At 55.5% G+C, this 15,253-nt stretch overlaps 1 long non-coding RNA gene across 2 annotated transcripts in view; it reads left to right on the top strand.

Moving 5' to 3' along the window:
• LOC106149074 overlaps window positions 1-14,637 on the top strand; it is a 16,000-nt gene extending 1,363 nt beyond the window's left edge. The window contains exons 1-3 of one of the 2 annotated variants that reach the window (XR_001235025.1): window positions 4,436-5,285; window positions 7,877-8,003; window positions 14,490-14,637. This is a non-coding gene — a long non-coding RNA (uncharacterized LOC106149074). Of the gene's footprint in view, window positions 1-4,435; window positions 5,286-7,876; window positions 8,004-14,489 lie in introns of those variants that run through there. The other variant, XR_001235024.1, reaches the window with a different exon arrangement.
• Window positions 14,638-15,253: the final 616 nt, after the last annotated feature.

The raw sequence follows: 15,253 nt of genomic DNA, 5'->3' as shown, positions 1-15,253 counted from the left end.
CGTGCCGAGCTACAGGGCGCGCGGGGCCTGGGAGCCGTCCACGCGCGCTGCTTTGGCGGCCCCGCAGCTGCCAGCCCCTTCGTCCAACCCGGAGCTCGGTACTTCGCGTGTGGCAGGCGCTCCGTGGCGGGGCCGCTCCTCTTTTCATCTTGGGGCGCTGCCCGGGGTCAGCCAGCTTCGGGTTGGGGCGTACAGAGGGCTCGCAGAGATCACGACCTGGAGCCTCACCTTTGCCCAGCTGTCAGCTGAAGACTCCCTCCCCTGTACCCACAAAGCCCCTTATAAGGGCCTGGAAGGGAAAACAAAGGAGAGCTTTGACCTCTGTTTCCGCTGAGCGGGGGAACTCCCAAGGGAGTGCCTATCCATGTCACCTCCTGTATGTCACCTGTACAGCTCCTGCTCCTTATGGTGTCCAGGACCCAGCCTGGCACCGCTGGCAAAAGGGTGATTTGTCAGACACAGAGTCTGTGTTCTGGGATAACTGGGGAGACTGTGCCAGGCAGTGCCCTCGTCCTGGGGGCATCTCCTGAGTCCCCACCCTCTCCACTTCCTGAATCCTGATCTCAGGCTGGCCGGTGGGTGGTCTAGAAGCTGCCCTTTCCTTCCCTAGGTGGCTCAGGTTGGTACCTCACCCCACCTCCCTGATGCACATACCACTTACGGGCATGGGCTGAGACCTCCCCCAGCTGTGGGCATTGCACAATGCAGGTGGCAGGGCCTTGCAAAGTGTTGTGGGAGTAGCATTGGTTGCCTTTTGGATTCCTGGTGGTGGAAGGGGCTGGGAGTGGCACATGGCAGTGAAAGTGGCCCAGGGCTCTTTGTCACGCTCTAACCTGGACATGCCCAAGTCGTATGACCCTCAGTGTCAGTGTCCTGTATAATGGGAGCTCAGTGTTCACCACTGGGGTTCTGGGGATTCAAGTGGAATCTGCAGACAGCTTGCTCACGTGTCAGGGCAGATGCTCAGCGAGAGGTCAAGCTTTCTTTTTACTGTTTGGGCTGGGAACACCGCCCACCTGCAGTTCTGTTCCCAGCGGAGTGAATTCAAATCTCAGTGCTGGCGGCTCCTTGGAATCTGGAGGTGGGTTTTGAGAAAACTGGAGACAGACCAGTAACATGTCATCTTTATGTCATCATCCAAGAATGAACCATTTCATACTAGTTTTCCAGACATTAATATAGGAAACCTTAAACAGAGATATTTGGGGTAGGACTTACTAGTGGATATTACACACTTCCCAGCCTTGTTAATCAGGGGTTCCAGAACATGAGTCTCTCTGACTCAGGGCTGTGGTTACGAGTGTCCCCCACCTCTCTGGACCTAACCGTGAAAATCCAGGGCCTGTTCCATCATGACTACATTTTTCAGAGTTCCCGTGTCTACTTTTTATAGTGTATCACTTCATTATCTCCCCTTCTGTTAGTGGTCACTTTCACTGACACCATTTTTGCGTGCTCCATCCTGACCATGAGCCTACCTTGGCCTCCTCCTCGGCCTGTTACCGCAGTCTCAGGAGAGACTGAGCTGAGAGACTAGAAAAAGCACATCTGTCAGAAGATATGGCAAACAAGAAGATCTTTTGAACTTGACAAATTATATTAAAGTTCATCTGGAGAAATAAACATGCAGAAAGAGCTTGGAAAATTCTAAAAACGAGGTATTATGAGGGGTGACGGGCGCTGTGAAAATGTTGTATTAAGCTCTGGTCATAAAATAGTCGGGCCCTGGCATAAGAAAAGGCAGACACATCAAAGGGACAGAGTCGAGTCCAGACACACACTGCGAACAAATGGAAATTGAATATACGCTAAAGTGACATTTTAGATCAGAGGAGAAAAGATGAATGATTCCATCAAATTGGATAACTGGCTAGCTGTTTAGGAAAAAGAATAATAAAAGCTAGTTCCCCGTTTCTGAAATAAATTCCAGATGGAGCAAAGATATAAATGTAAAAAGGAAACCATAAAATTACCAGAAAAAACATTAGCAAAAAAAAAGGAAAGAAACGAAATCTAAAAGTATGTATTCTTGGATTGGGGAATGTATGATGAAACCTAGGAATCACAAAGGGAAGGATTTTGAAAATTGGCTACGTTAAAATGTAATAGCCTAAAAAATATTCTCAACAGTTTGACAGATGAGCTCTTACAGTAAAGGCAAACCAAGAGAAAACAGGGCCAAGCATATGGACAGGAAGGGTGACAAATGGCTAATGAGCAGGTGGAAATCCTCACCCTTGGTTAAAATCTGAGATATCCAAATAAAGAAATGGGAAGATTCTCTTCTCCTCAGTTTTGCCAACAACTAAAAGGGTGTCCCCACACGGGGTGGGCACAGCCGTCCTCAGAGCTGGTGGGAAGATAGCTGTGCCTAGGGAGGGGCTGGCAATGCACAGGAGAAGAACTGACTCACAGGTAGCCCAAGGATTCGTGTCTAGGAGATCATCAGATGCGGCCGCATATGTATCTCCAGTGTGCATAATGCAGTTTTATTTGCAAAATTGAAAACCTAGAAGCAATGTCAAGGGCATTGATGGGGCCTAATTAGTTATTGTCACAGGCATCCCATCCTCAGAGTACGTGGTGGCTTGGAGCCGTGAACTTGAGCTTTGCTTTGAGCTTTTCTAACGAAGTGGAAAAGCCCAGGTGATACATTTCGGGACAAGAGGGTTTACTCCCTGGCAGCATCAGCATCCCACAGAGCCCACAGTCTCTCGTGCCCCCTGAACTTGGGTCAAGAACCAGGGCCGGGGCCAGGCAGCACGTTGCAGAACCTTGTGTGTGATTTTGCTACACGCCCACTCTTCAGAAGTGCTGGTGAGGAATGTGTCACTGTGTCAGAAAGGCACATAAACCTGTCCACTCTTCTGATTCAAAAATTCCAGGGATTTACCAGACATGAGCTATATTACTTTGCTTTTCTTAAAAAGCAGTTAACAAAAAGCTGCTCAGGGCTGAGGACCTAACTCAGGGTAGAGTGCTTGCTTAGCATGTCCAAAACCCTGGATTCAGTTCCCATCGTGGGGTAGGGAACATAGCCCATGTACACTATGGAATATTATTCAGCCTTAAAAAGAAGGGAGATTCCAGCTGGGCGTGGTGGCACAAAACAAAAACACAGCTAGGAGTGATGGTGCATGTCTGTAGTTCTGGTACTCTGGGAGGCTGAGGCAGGAGGATCAAAACTTTGAGCCAATTTAGCAACTTACCAAGACCCTGTTTTAAAATTTACAAATCACTTGGGGTATAGCTCAGGGAGAAGATCCTGGTTTCAATCCCCAGCACTGACAAAAAAAACAGAATGAATCAATCAAAAAACAAAGCAAAACAAAACACAAAAAAGAAAGGGAATTCTGACACAGGCCTCAGTGTGGGTGAACTTTAGGACAGTGCTAGCCAGTCACAGAAGGATGAATATTTGATGAGTCCACCACTGTGAGGCATGTAGAGTTGTTGGGTTCGTGGGGACAGAGTAGACGGTTGTTGCTGGGATGCAGTGTTTAGCGGATAGCGTTGCAATTTTGCAAGATGAAGAGGGCAAGAGATGCGCAGTGGTGAGGGTTGAGCAACAATCGGAAAGTGCTCGATACCGCTGAGCTGTACGCTCAGGAATGACTAAGACAGAAAACTTTGTGTTCTGGGTATCTCACCACAATTTAAAAAGAAGATGCCGGACCAAACCGCATGTGGAGTGGAGTGAGGGACGAAGCCATGGGTTTTGCGAGTGCCTCCCTGTGACTGCAACCGCAGTCCAGGGCTGGGCTCCAGGCCAGTGCTTCCTGCAGAGCTGGGCTGCAGACTGTCCTGGCGTCTCATAGGAGGAAGGCCTGTCCTTGTCTGTGACAGGCAGCAGACCAATGAACTTGCCGCCCAGAAGGGCAGTGTAGTCTGCTGTTGGGCACAGATAGGAGGGTGGTTTGGGTGACTTCCTGGAAGATAGTCATGCCAGCTTAGTGGGGAAGCTGTATCATTGTTCCCCTCTGTGGCCCCTAGAGGCCTATACCGTCTGGCTCCCCTGGGAGTGCCAGGGTTCTTCCTGGGGGCCGTAGGGGGTGAGGGGAGGCTGAGCAGAGATCTGTGAGGAGGACATGAGTTTCTTGGGCATAAGTCTGTGCTTGTACATCTGGCTGGAGCAAGGACTGTACTTGAAAGAGAGATGACGTCAGTGTGGGGTGTGGAAGGGGAGAAGCTGGCCAAGTTGGGGTCCTGAGACAAGGGATAGCACATGGGCTTCTGGTGCCCTTCTGCCAGCTACAGGAGAGGGTACCTGTCCCAGATTCTGGGGACTTCTCCAGGGCCCACTCTGGTCTGGTACACAGCTGCCTGTGCTCCTGGATGCCCTCCTTGCCCAGGTACCAGGAGTCTGGGGCTGCTGGGGGGCCAAGCAGGGGGCTTTGTGGCCAAGGAAGAGCCCAGAGGGGAGGAGGTACTGAGCCTGCTGGCTATGGGATTCCCCCTGGCCAGCCCAGGCCCTGTGGTCAGACTGCTCCATTCAGTCCCCTACTCTGCAAACTCCTCAGGTGAAGCCGGAGGCCAGCCCGTGACCTCAGGGACTCAGGATAGTGACCACCCTGACTCAGGCAGTGTGGTGTACACCATGCACCTGATGGGTCACGTGGGGCAGGATCTGCCTGGCTCTCCCAGCCTCAGTCTCCCTATCTGTGCAGCAGGGTTGACATCTCAGGGTGCCCTCAGCTATGGAGCACTCACCTGAGCCCACCAGCTGGGCATGGAGTTGTTCCTGGAACTGAGGGGCCCTAGCATTTTTCCTTCTGGGGCTGGAGGTGTGGCTTGATGGTCAGCGCTTGCCTGGGCTGACCAAGGCCCTGATTCCATCCCTAGCATCACAAGCACACAAAGTCCTTCTTTTCTGGGATGACCTCACTGGCTCCGTTTTCTTTCCTGAAAGGGGAAAGGGGTGCTGTGGAGGTAGAGGAGGGGACAGCCTAGTTCTGGAAGGTGATCAAGAGAGAGGGAAGGGTGTCCTGAGTCAGTGGAGTAGGAGGGCTCTCCTTTCTCTCTTTGGGGGCTGTTGCATAGGATAAGGAAAAGCCAGTTGGGGTCAGAACCATTTCCTGTATGGACCTGGGCTCACGGTCGCAGCCCCCCAACCTGCTCGGCTTCCCCAGGCCGCTGCCATGGATACCCAGGCCAAATGGCTGCAGACGCTGCCACTGAGGACAGCCAGGCCCACGAGTTAGAAGATGCCTGTGCTCTCTGCTGGACCCCCGCCACCAGGCCTAGGCCGGTCCAGGACACTGCCCAGCCACCCAGGGTGACTTAGCGTGAGTGTCTGGGGTGAGGCTGGGGGAGGGACCACCCAGAGGGGCAGTGGGTGGACAGGAGCAGGCTGTGCTGAGGAGCAGGCTGGGAGCACATTGTCCCTCATTGGGATCCCCACCCACAGCCAGCTGAAAACCCCGAAATGATGCTAAGATGTGGATGAGTCATCTGTGTTAGATATCAGAGGAGGTCCAATGCTGACCCAGTTTGATGGGTAGACACAGCCTTTGTCGTGGGATTCAGTCTGAGGGAAGAGCTGGACCTGTCCCGGGGGAGCCCCAGTTTGAGGGAGGATTCTCAGCCCCATACAGTCACAGCCCTGTCCTCAGGGAACTCCTGCTTGACAGGAAATCCCCCGTGTGCCCTACTTCCTGTCTCTTTCCCTGGGCGCCATCCTCTGTTCTCTGAAGTTCCCTTCCAGTGCCCCTCAGCTTCCCAGCCTGCTCCCTGGCCCTGCTGGGAACCTGTGATGCCTCAGTGTGAGGTCCAGGGGAAACCGAGTCATGGTGATTCAGGGCTGGCCGGACCCCCCCCCCGCCCCCCGCCGAGGCTGAGGTGACAGGAGGGCTGCAGGGGAGGAAGGTCCTGCTCTCCCCTGGCCCCAGCCGCCCTTTGTGAGTGTGGGAGAGTGTGTGGGGCTGAGGCTGCTCCAGCAGACATACGGGGCTGGGTGAATCACAGACCGGGACGTGGTGTCTGGAGGCCAGATGTGGCCCAGCTGCTCAGGGCTGTGAGCCCAGGCACTCTGGGCCAGATGTGGTGGCACTGGTGCCCCCACTCCTGTCTCCCAGGTCCCCAGAACGCTTCTGGGGAAGACCTTGCCCAGGGCCCCAGTGAGGGGCTTCCCCTGCTGGGGGGAGGTGAGACACCGGCAGGTGGGCAGCAGACAAGCCCGAGAGCTAGAACAGGGCTGTGTGTTCCCCTGTGTGCACACCTGTTGGCTCCCTGAGGATGGGGCTGTGTCTGAGGACAGGAATGAATCTCCCCCATCATTCTGGGTGTTTTGAGGCAGGGACTAGGTTTCCCTTCATCTGACAGGGGAGGGCTGTGTCTCAGAGGGCAGGACTGTGTCATCCTCATCAGATGAAGGAAGCCAGCGAGGTGCCCTCCTCCCTAGTGTGGCTGAGAGACAAGGTCTGGCCTGTGTCTCATGGCCGCTTCACTCCTGGGCAAAGTCCCACAGATGCCAGGGGCCAGGGCTCAGCCCTTGGCCTTGCCCCCAGGACTGGGGGAACCCTCTGTGCCCTCCTCCCCTGACCTCTGTGCCTGGCTCCACGTCCTCCCCATGGGGTCTCCTTGGTCTCATTCCGGGTGACCCTCTGGGGAGCAGCTGAGCTCTGGAGCAGCGCACTTGGGTTTGGAGCCCGACTCTGTCCCTACCAGCTGTGTGGCTGTGAGTAACTGACTCAGCCCCTGTGCCTATTTCTCCAGGTATGGCACAAGACCTCCTGTTACAGAGCCTGGTGCTTGGGACCTGGTAACCCAGTGTCCCTAGTGAAGTGTGGCCTCTCCCTTCCTTCTCCTGCACCCCAGCCTATCGGTTCCACGGAGTTGGGCTTTTCCAGATGGAGCTGGGGTGTCTCTGAGGATGGGGGCTTGTCAAGGGGTGCACAGGACCACCCAGATCTCTCCTTGGGAGCTGGGGTGGGGGAAGCCTCATTTCCCTCCGGTGCTGCCTGTCCAGGCCCCCAGCTCCTTTGTCACTGCAGTGTGGGCTCCTGGCACGTACCACTGATAAGGGCCACTCGCCTGGCAGGACGTGGGCTACGTGAGGGCCCGTGGTGGCACTGCCGGCACAGCTCACAGGGCCAAGGCCAGGACAGGGCCCCGGGTCCATTATCTGCCCCCCCCTCCAGCCCTGTGCCCACAGGCTCAGCAGCTGTGGGCTGCAGGCCCTTGGCAGAAACTGGTCCTATTCCCCCCACGCAGGCACGCCCCAGCCCGCACGTCCTCGCCTGGGCCTCCAGCCACCTCTGCGCTGGCCGTGGCTGCCGTTGGCTGCAGCTGCTGCTGGCCTCTAGGGGGCACTGCCCGGGCACCCAGGAAGGCCTTGCATGATGAGGCAGGCCTGGGTGGGGGTGTCTCACTGTGCAGTTGCAGGGGCTCAGCCCTTACAGGGGGCGGCCTGGGAGAGGGCAGAGTGAGGACAGCCTTGAAAACGTCCACGTGCGCCTTGTCCACCGGGAGGACAGGTGGACAAGGGGGAGGGGGCTGGTATGGACCATGGATGTGACCTCAGGCCCTGTCTCAGGGCTCAGTTTTCTTGGCTGCCCAAGGTGGGAACCAGAGAGGACCCATCTTCAGGCTGAGAGTCCCTTGGCTCATGGCAGCTCTACTCTTCCTGACTGGGCTCCGGCCCTGTGGGAAGTGGGGATCAAGATAAGGCACAACCAGCATTGTGTCTCCCTTGCCCCTTCTATAGCAAAGTGAGGGAAGGCTGGGGTCCCTGCGGCCTATGACCTTGGGAGTCCTTGAGATGCGGCCTTCCACCTCCCTTCCTGCAGAGCCCCTCACCCCAGGCCCCCGGGGCCAGAGCTGTGGGCGTTGATCCACAGGTTAAAAATAACTCCTATGGGCTCTTCCCCCTCCACAGGAATGGTGTTTGTGTTGGCATCTGTGGTCTTTGTGGCTCTGCCAACTTCCACAGCATGTGACAGTGTCAGGGGACTGAAGGTGTGAGGAAGGACTCAGCTGGAGGCCTCGTGCCACCTCACCCTCAGGTAAGGACGCAAGGCAGAGGTCAGCAACAGCTGCCACCTGCGGCCATGAGCTACCCATGGGGCTGGGGATACATGACAGGCAAGGAAAAACCACTTGTGGAAATAAAATGAGGTGGTTGCAGTCTGGGCTGTGCCCAGGTGCTGGGTGAGGGCTCCATGGGGCAAAGCTGGGCAGGCAGGTCCCCCCTTCCCTGGGTCTCACGATCCCAATTGATGAATCACAGGTTTGTGGAATCAAGGAATCTAGACTTGAAAAGAACGCAGAGACTTCTCAGTCGAATCTTTGCCCAGGCAGGAGAAAAATAGCAGCCCCATTAGGGAGTATTTATGAAACTTGCCCTGGGTGCCAGGCACTAAGCTGGCATCCACTGAATTAATCTTTCTGCAGCCCTCTGAGCCCAGTTCTGGTTTTTTTTTTTTTTAAACAGAAAGAGAAAGAAAGGCACCAAGAAGTTAGGTATGGTAACTGGTCCAAAGCAGCTTCAAACTCACCTCTCTCTTCCGGATTCCACATGCGTAGTCATCCCAGAGTCCAGCTTTGCAGAGCAGAGAGCTAGAGCCGTGGCTGGTGCTAGGGAGGCTCAGGACCCGGTCACTGAGCCTGTGTCCCTCTCCCCACAGCTCCCTCCACACAGGAGCTGCTGTCCGCATTCTCCCTTCATGCCCCAAGCCTCACTGACTTTAACATAAGATCATTTCTTCTCCCTCCCTGCACCAGGGAGCTATCCACAGCCCCTTAGGCTGCCCCTTAAAGTCCCTGCTCATCGTTACATCTGTCAGCTTCCTTGCTCTTGGGACAAAACACTTGACATCTGAAGCTGAAAGGAGACACTTTATTGTTGTTCATGGTTCTGGGGGACTCAGAGCATAGTTCCTGGCTCCAAGGCAGAAGTGGCCTGGTGGAAAGGCCTGGTGGGGAGGAGTTGCTCATGTCATGGTGGCCAGGAAGCAGCAAGAGGAGAGAGGAGAAAAAATACCTCCTGGGACAAGAATACATCCTTCTGGGTTACACCCCCAGCAACCTGTCTCCTCCTACCTGGTGCCTCCCAACAGCACATTCGGCTATGAACTTAGCAGTAGATTACTGATGAGTATGGTGTCCCTAATCCCCTTCCCAAAGCCCCACCTGTGAGCACATGAGATTTTGGGGGACTTTCTTTGTTTCTTTCTTTCTTTCTTTCTTTCTTTCTTTCTTTCTTTCTTTCTTTCCTTCTTTCTTTCTCGAGACAGGGTCTCACTATGTAGTCCAGTCTGACCTTGAACTTGCTATGTAGCTGATGGTGGCCTTGAACTTGTGGAGATCTTCCTACCTCAGCCTCCTGATTGCTGAGATTACAGGCATGTACCCCTACTCCCAGATTTGGGGGGCATTTTAGACCTGATCATAACACCTGCTTTTTTTCTGAGGACTTTCTGGAAGAGCATCCCTGAGCATTATCTCTTTTATTTTTTATTTTATTTTTTTATTTTCTGAGCATTATCTCAAGCTACTGCAGATGACATAGATATTGCCTGACTGTCCCTTCGCTATCCTGCCAGGCCTCGTGCCAGCTCTATGTGACCCAGTGTTGGCCTGGCTTGGCTGAACAGAGGGGCTCAGTGTCCAGGACCTGACATGACAGCTGTCCCTCCAGGACGGTCGTGGACAGGGGGATGGCAGGTCATACCTCAGTCATCAGACCCTGCCAGCTCCCCACCCTGACTCCATCCTATGCCCTCAGGCTGCCAAAGTGGGGTTGAGATGTGGTGCTCCCTGGGCGTGATTTGGTCTCTGGGGTTCCCAAGGGCTGGGACATCAGTCTTCCCATCCTCCATCCTTCTCCCATGCGTCAACCTATCTATCCTTCCTTGTCCCCTCCTTCCCTTCCTCAACCTATGCAGCCATCCATCTACCCATCCATTTACACATCCATCCATTCATCCATCTATCCTTCCTTCCTTCTTTCCTTCCTTTTTTCTCCCCTGCCTTCCTCCCCCCTTTTGTTCCCTCCATCCATCCCCAGCTCCTTCTAGGGCTGAGTCCTCCTAGCATGCTCCGTCTGGTCCCCCTGAGTGTGTAGAAGGACGTTTTCCTGATAGGGATGTCCCATTGCTGGCCGCTGTTTGTTTCCAGGTACCTATCCGTCCCTCCCACACTGCCACCCATGTCTTGAGGTGTCTGCCAGAGCAGAGGCCACTATCTGTTGAACAAAGTAGCTGTGCATTTTCTGCTCACATACTTGACCTCTGGGAATAAACCTAGATGATTTGATGACTACATGTCATCAGGGACCCAGGTTCCTTCTATCTTATTGATCTGAAGGGTTTGATCTCCACTTCTGAGGTCATCTTGTTGCCCAGTATGGTGGCTGGAGCTCCAGGCCACAGGAAGGAGGAAGAGAACCTCAAGAGCAAGGCCCTTCCCTTGAAGGAACTTCCTGGAAGCTACACAGACCTCTCATATCCCACTGGCCAGAACTTAGCCACTAACACACACACACACACACACACACACACACCCCAAGCGGCACAGGAAACTGGGTAACACCGTTTTATTCTCTGGGCCTCCAGTTAAAATTTGGAGAAGAAAGAAAGAACGGATGCTGGAGGCAGTGACTGTCACAAGGCCCCTTTGCTCCTGTGAGATGCAATGGGAGAGAGTGCATGGAGCTTTGCCAGCTCTCTGCCTCCTGCAGTTCTAGTACTGTCCCTTCACTGAGGCCTCAGTCTCCCCACACTGGCCTTTGCTCCCTGAGCTGTTAATGGTGGCAGCATCGTGCCAAGCCTGGCTGCCTTTGGCCGCTGTCTGTCCTCTGCAGAGCTGGGCTGTGTGCCTACTTATTCTCACAACAACCGGGTAGGTGGCTGGTCTTAGCCCCATTTTACAGTTGGGGAAACTGAGGCCTAGAGAGCCTGGGTCATTTGCCTACAAGCACCCAGCTGGGCTCTGGGCCTGGTGCCTAGGCTGCTTTTCCCAGGCCTTCACCGTGGTTGGATGGGAGCAACGGCACTGGGCCAGGCCGAGGAGGGGCCAATCTAGGAGAGGGGCAGGCTGCGGTGGGGCGGGTCACAGGTGTCTCCCAGCACTGTCTCAGTGCCAAGGGCAGCAGACGCGTCTGGACAGGGTCTGCTGACGGGCTTGGGGATTTCTGCTGGCGCCAGCCATCGGCCACAGTGGCCACATCCCTGGGAGCCACTTTCCCCAGCATCTGAGCTGAAATGGAGGGGAAAGACAGATGCAGCGCTGCCTGTGGCACTTCCCCGTCTCCCCCGACAGCTCACGGGGCCGCGGAGGTTGCAGGGGCAGGGCTGCTTGCGGGGGAAGAGGATGGCGTTGTGCAAACAATTCCCAAGGAGGAGCGGGGTCATCGAGGTCATGCCTCTGCCTCCGAACAGGACTGTCCTTGCTGTCACTGACCCCAGCGTAAGGTCACTGCCCCACTGGCTGGGTGGGGGAGGGGCTCCGCTCGGCTGCGCGTAAGTGCGGTCACGGCTGCTTCCTCGCTGTGGTTAGGGACATTGCGTAGCATCTGCTGGTCCCCGGCCAAGAGCACAGGCTCATGCCTCCTGAGTCACAGCTGGTAGTCAGCGGTGCGGTGTGCTGGCGATGGCCCAGACATAACCTCTGCCCTCCAGAGTTCCGGCCAGAAACAGAGGGTGAGCAGGAAGAGCAGAGGCCAGGCTGGAAGCCCCCTCACACCCTGCCCTCCTCTGGGCAGTCTCCCTTGGGTTCTGCCTTGGGATCACTCTGGGGTTGGTCTTGAGTCCTAAGCTCAGAGCACTTGCAGACTGTGCTAGGGGTAAGGGTGCGGCAGGAATGCAGGTTTCCATCCCATCCTTCCTTCCTTCCTTCCTTCCTTCCTTCATTCGGTGGGAGGAGGGAGATTGAGCAAACAGTTGCAAATAAAAAGGAATTAAAGCCTATAAGATGTGCTGGGAGGAGAATTCAAAGGGGATCTGAAAGAGTATTCCAGGGACTTAGCTTAGATGGGGTCTGATGTCTCAGGTGAGCTCCTGCCCAGCTGGACACACACAAACACCGTGTCCAGAAGATGCCATTTCAATGGCAGTTTGCTACAGCACCCCTTAGGTCCGTCCTGGTGCCTATGAACGGAAGCTACCTGCATGCCTGACTGTGTCTTCTGCTTGCCTGGGGAAGACGCTACCCCAGGCCTCTGGTACAGGTGGCACCTGGGACATGGAGCCTCTCTTCAGGCTAGTGGGACCTGTCTGTCCACCTCCAAATTCATTGTTCTAGGAGGGCTGGGATGGAGACTCAGCTGTGTGGTGGTCTGGAGAGGCCCTGGGGCAGTGATTGGCATCTGGAGTACTGGGACTCAGATGGGGTGGGGTACAGCAGTCGGTCCTGCAGGGGGACAAGGAGGAGACTGGGAGATTAGAATTCTGAGGCAGTGAACGTGTCTGTCCTGACACTATGAGGTCTCAGGAAGCGAGAAATGTCCCCCTTCCAGACCCCGAGCTCCCTCTACTCTATGGGACCTGGAGGCTTGGTACCATCTGGGTTTGGGATGGGCATGGTGGGGTCAATGGTGGCTATTCAGTCTCTCTCCCTCCCCCACACTCCCAACTCAGCTCCACATCTGGAAGGAGCAGGGGCTGTGGCCTCAGACCTACAGATCTCCTGGATCCAATTCTCTGACTCTGCTGGCCCAGCCTGGGTCCATCCAGGCCTCGGTGTCCTTCTCTCCCTCTCTCTCTGCAGCCAGCTCTGGCTGGGCCAGGGCAAAGCGGGACCTGGGGCAGGTGGGCTGCTCAGGGGTCCTCTGGGGCTGTGTCCTCTTGGTGGCCCCTCCCCTGCCCACGAAGGCTCTAGAGGGAAACAGCTGGCCAGCAGGGTGGCACACTGCCCTCCAACTGGGGCCATGCCAAGTGTGCCATTCTGTGTGCTGATCCCTCTCCAAACCCCGCCAGGGACCAGCACAGATACTCCACAGAACAGGAATCCGGGCAGCTCTGTTGCACGGAGAGTATCTGAGGCAGATGTAGCAGTGGATGAGGGCCCCTTGTGCTGAAGGTGGAGGGGGCAGTGTAAAAATCTCCCTTGCTCCCAAGCCTGGTCTTCCACCCCCAATTGACAGGGCCACTGGGCACCATTAAGGGCATGAGCTCCCTGCATTTCCCTTACACCCCCAGTGGATACAGGCAGTGGACCCCATTGGCTCCTTCTGCACTCTGGCCACCCCACACATTGGAGAGGTTTTCTTCCTCCTCACCCCACTCCTGACTGAGGCCCCAGGTTTCAGGGAAGAGCATGAGTGGTCTGGGGACCGAAGGGGCACAGAAGCCATGCTCAACCATGGCCTCATGGTGATTGTACCTCCCTTCTCTTCCAAGGGGATCCGTGGTGTGTGACAGGTGCTGTGCGGTGGGAGGAGGGTCAGGGCTGTCTTATTCCAGGGAACTCTTGGGTCCCATGCACAAAATTGTTTCACTAAGTCTGGGGAGGATCTGCATTTTAAAAAGGTCCTTCTGTGTTGGTCAAGGGTCACACTTTGTGTTGAGGTCAGAGCTCAGATTCTAGAGGCAGTAAGTTCTGAGCTCAGATTCAGCCTGTCTGCTTGCTGTTGGGGTGACACTGCCCTCAGCCTTCTCCTCTGTACAATGGGACAGTGACACTCAACGTGGAGACTCAACAGGGTCAGGCAGAGTGTGTAGTAATGGTCGTCCTCAACCGCACTGGATCATCCACCTTCAGGTAAGGATAGAGCCTCAGCCCTCCTATTACTCAGGGGCTCTGTGAGGTGAGGTGGGTAGTGCCAAGGAGATTGGTGACAGGGTGGGGCGGGGGTCCCCCAGGGACCCAGCATGGGTCCCTCGCCTTAGAAACAGTGATCACCTAACCTGCATATATAACTCAGTATGCCTGACACAGCCCTGAGGCCGCTAATGAATGCAGTTCTCAAGAGGAGATGCTATTGTTTTATAGATGGGGAAACTGAGGCACAGAGCATTTGAAGTAGCTGTGCAGGCTCACACAGCTGATGACTGGCAGGGTACCCTGACAGCCTGGCTCCTAAGCCTCTCTTCTCCATGGCACAAGATCCCTGGGGATGGAATGTCTGTGTGACACCCCTCTGTGGGGGATCTGGGCCTGGGCCAGGCCTCTCGAGACTTCCCAACCCCAGCCACTCCTGTCCACCTGTCCTGAGCGCCTTTGCCTCCTCTGTGGCTGCCACCTCCTGCCCCTTGTCCCCTCCCAGCTCAAGCCCCCTTTCTCCAGCTGTGAGCGTCTGGACCCCCCAGGCACCATCACTGGGTGTAGCTCCCCATGTCAGGCACAAGTGGAAGGCTTCCGTCTGCCGCCTAACTGACCCCAAGGCCCAAGCCCACAGCCTCATGTCCTGTGTTGTAGGTAAAGGGTCGTCTGTCCCCGGTGCTGCTGTTGACAACCCTGTAAATCACTCACTGTCCCCACCCTCAGCCTTCATGAGGGTAGAGCCCGCCACACCACCCCGATTAACCACACCATCTGTTTCCCCTTTGCAGAAGCAGTGGTGGCAGGGGAAGAGCCCAGTGTGTGGGTGCCAGGGGGCTGGTTTTCTTCTCCAGAAAAGGACTCACCACCCACCATCACTGCTGTGGTTTGGGGAGGATGACCCCCTCATGGGGAGTCTGGGAACCCCTGAGAATGGCAGGCTGGGTTGGGTGGGGTGGTGACTCAGAGGGATGCAGGGTGTCCTATTGTGTGCAGCTTCCTGGAGCTTTGGGAGACAAAAGCTGGTGTCAGCAGAGGTGTTTGTAGGGGGATGGGCAGGAGGCGAGGATGGGAGAGGGAAGTGGTGGCCAGTGAGGTCACTCTGAGCAATCCCAGTATTCTCTACCGATTGCAGGCATATCTGGTGCTTACCGCATGCCCAGAACTGTTGCAGGCAGGAGCTGCATGAAGAGAGGACGCTTCCTGGCAGAGCTGGGGACTCACTTCAGCTCAGGGAACTGGAAAGATCAGGGTGATTGGTGGGTAGTGTCGGGAGGAGTAGCATTAGGGCTGTAGCATTAGGGCTACATGTTGGGGACGGTTAAGGGACAACCTGCAGCTGACTTAGTCCATGGCTGGGTAAGCCCCAGGCTGCCCCAAGGGCTTAGGAAACACCTCAGTTCCTTTCCCTTGCAGGTAAGTGAGTGCCCATGCAGCCTATGCCACCACAGGCAGCACCAGCTGATCCCAGCACTTCCTCCTCCACTTTCTCATGTGTGGGAGTGTGGGGGTGTGGTGGGTGGGGCCGGCTGTCAGTGCTAACTGATCAGAGTTG

The sequence above is a fragment of the Chinchilla lanigera genome, unplaced genomic scaffold, assembly GCF_000276665.1.
Source record: "Chinchilla lanigera isolate Chin_1 unplaced genomic scaffold, ChiLan1.0 scaffold00036, whole genome shotgun sequence".
Taxonomy (NCBI): domain Eukaryota; kingdom Metazoa; phylum Chordata; class Mammalia; order Rodentia; family Chinchillidae; genus Chinchilla; species Chinchilla lanigera.
Note: the sequence above shows the minus strand (reverse complement) of the source record. Positions and strands in the feature narration are given on the sequence as shown.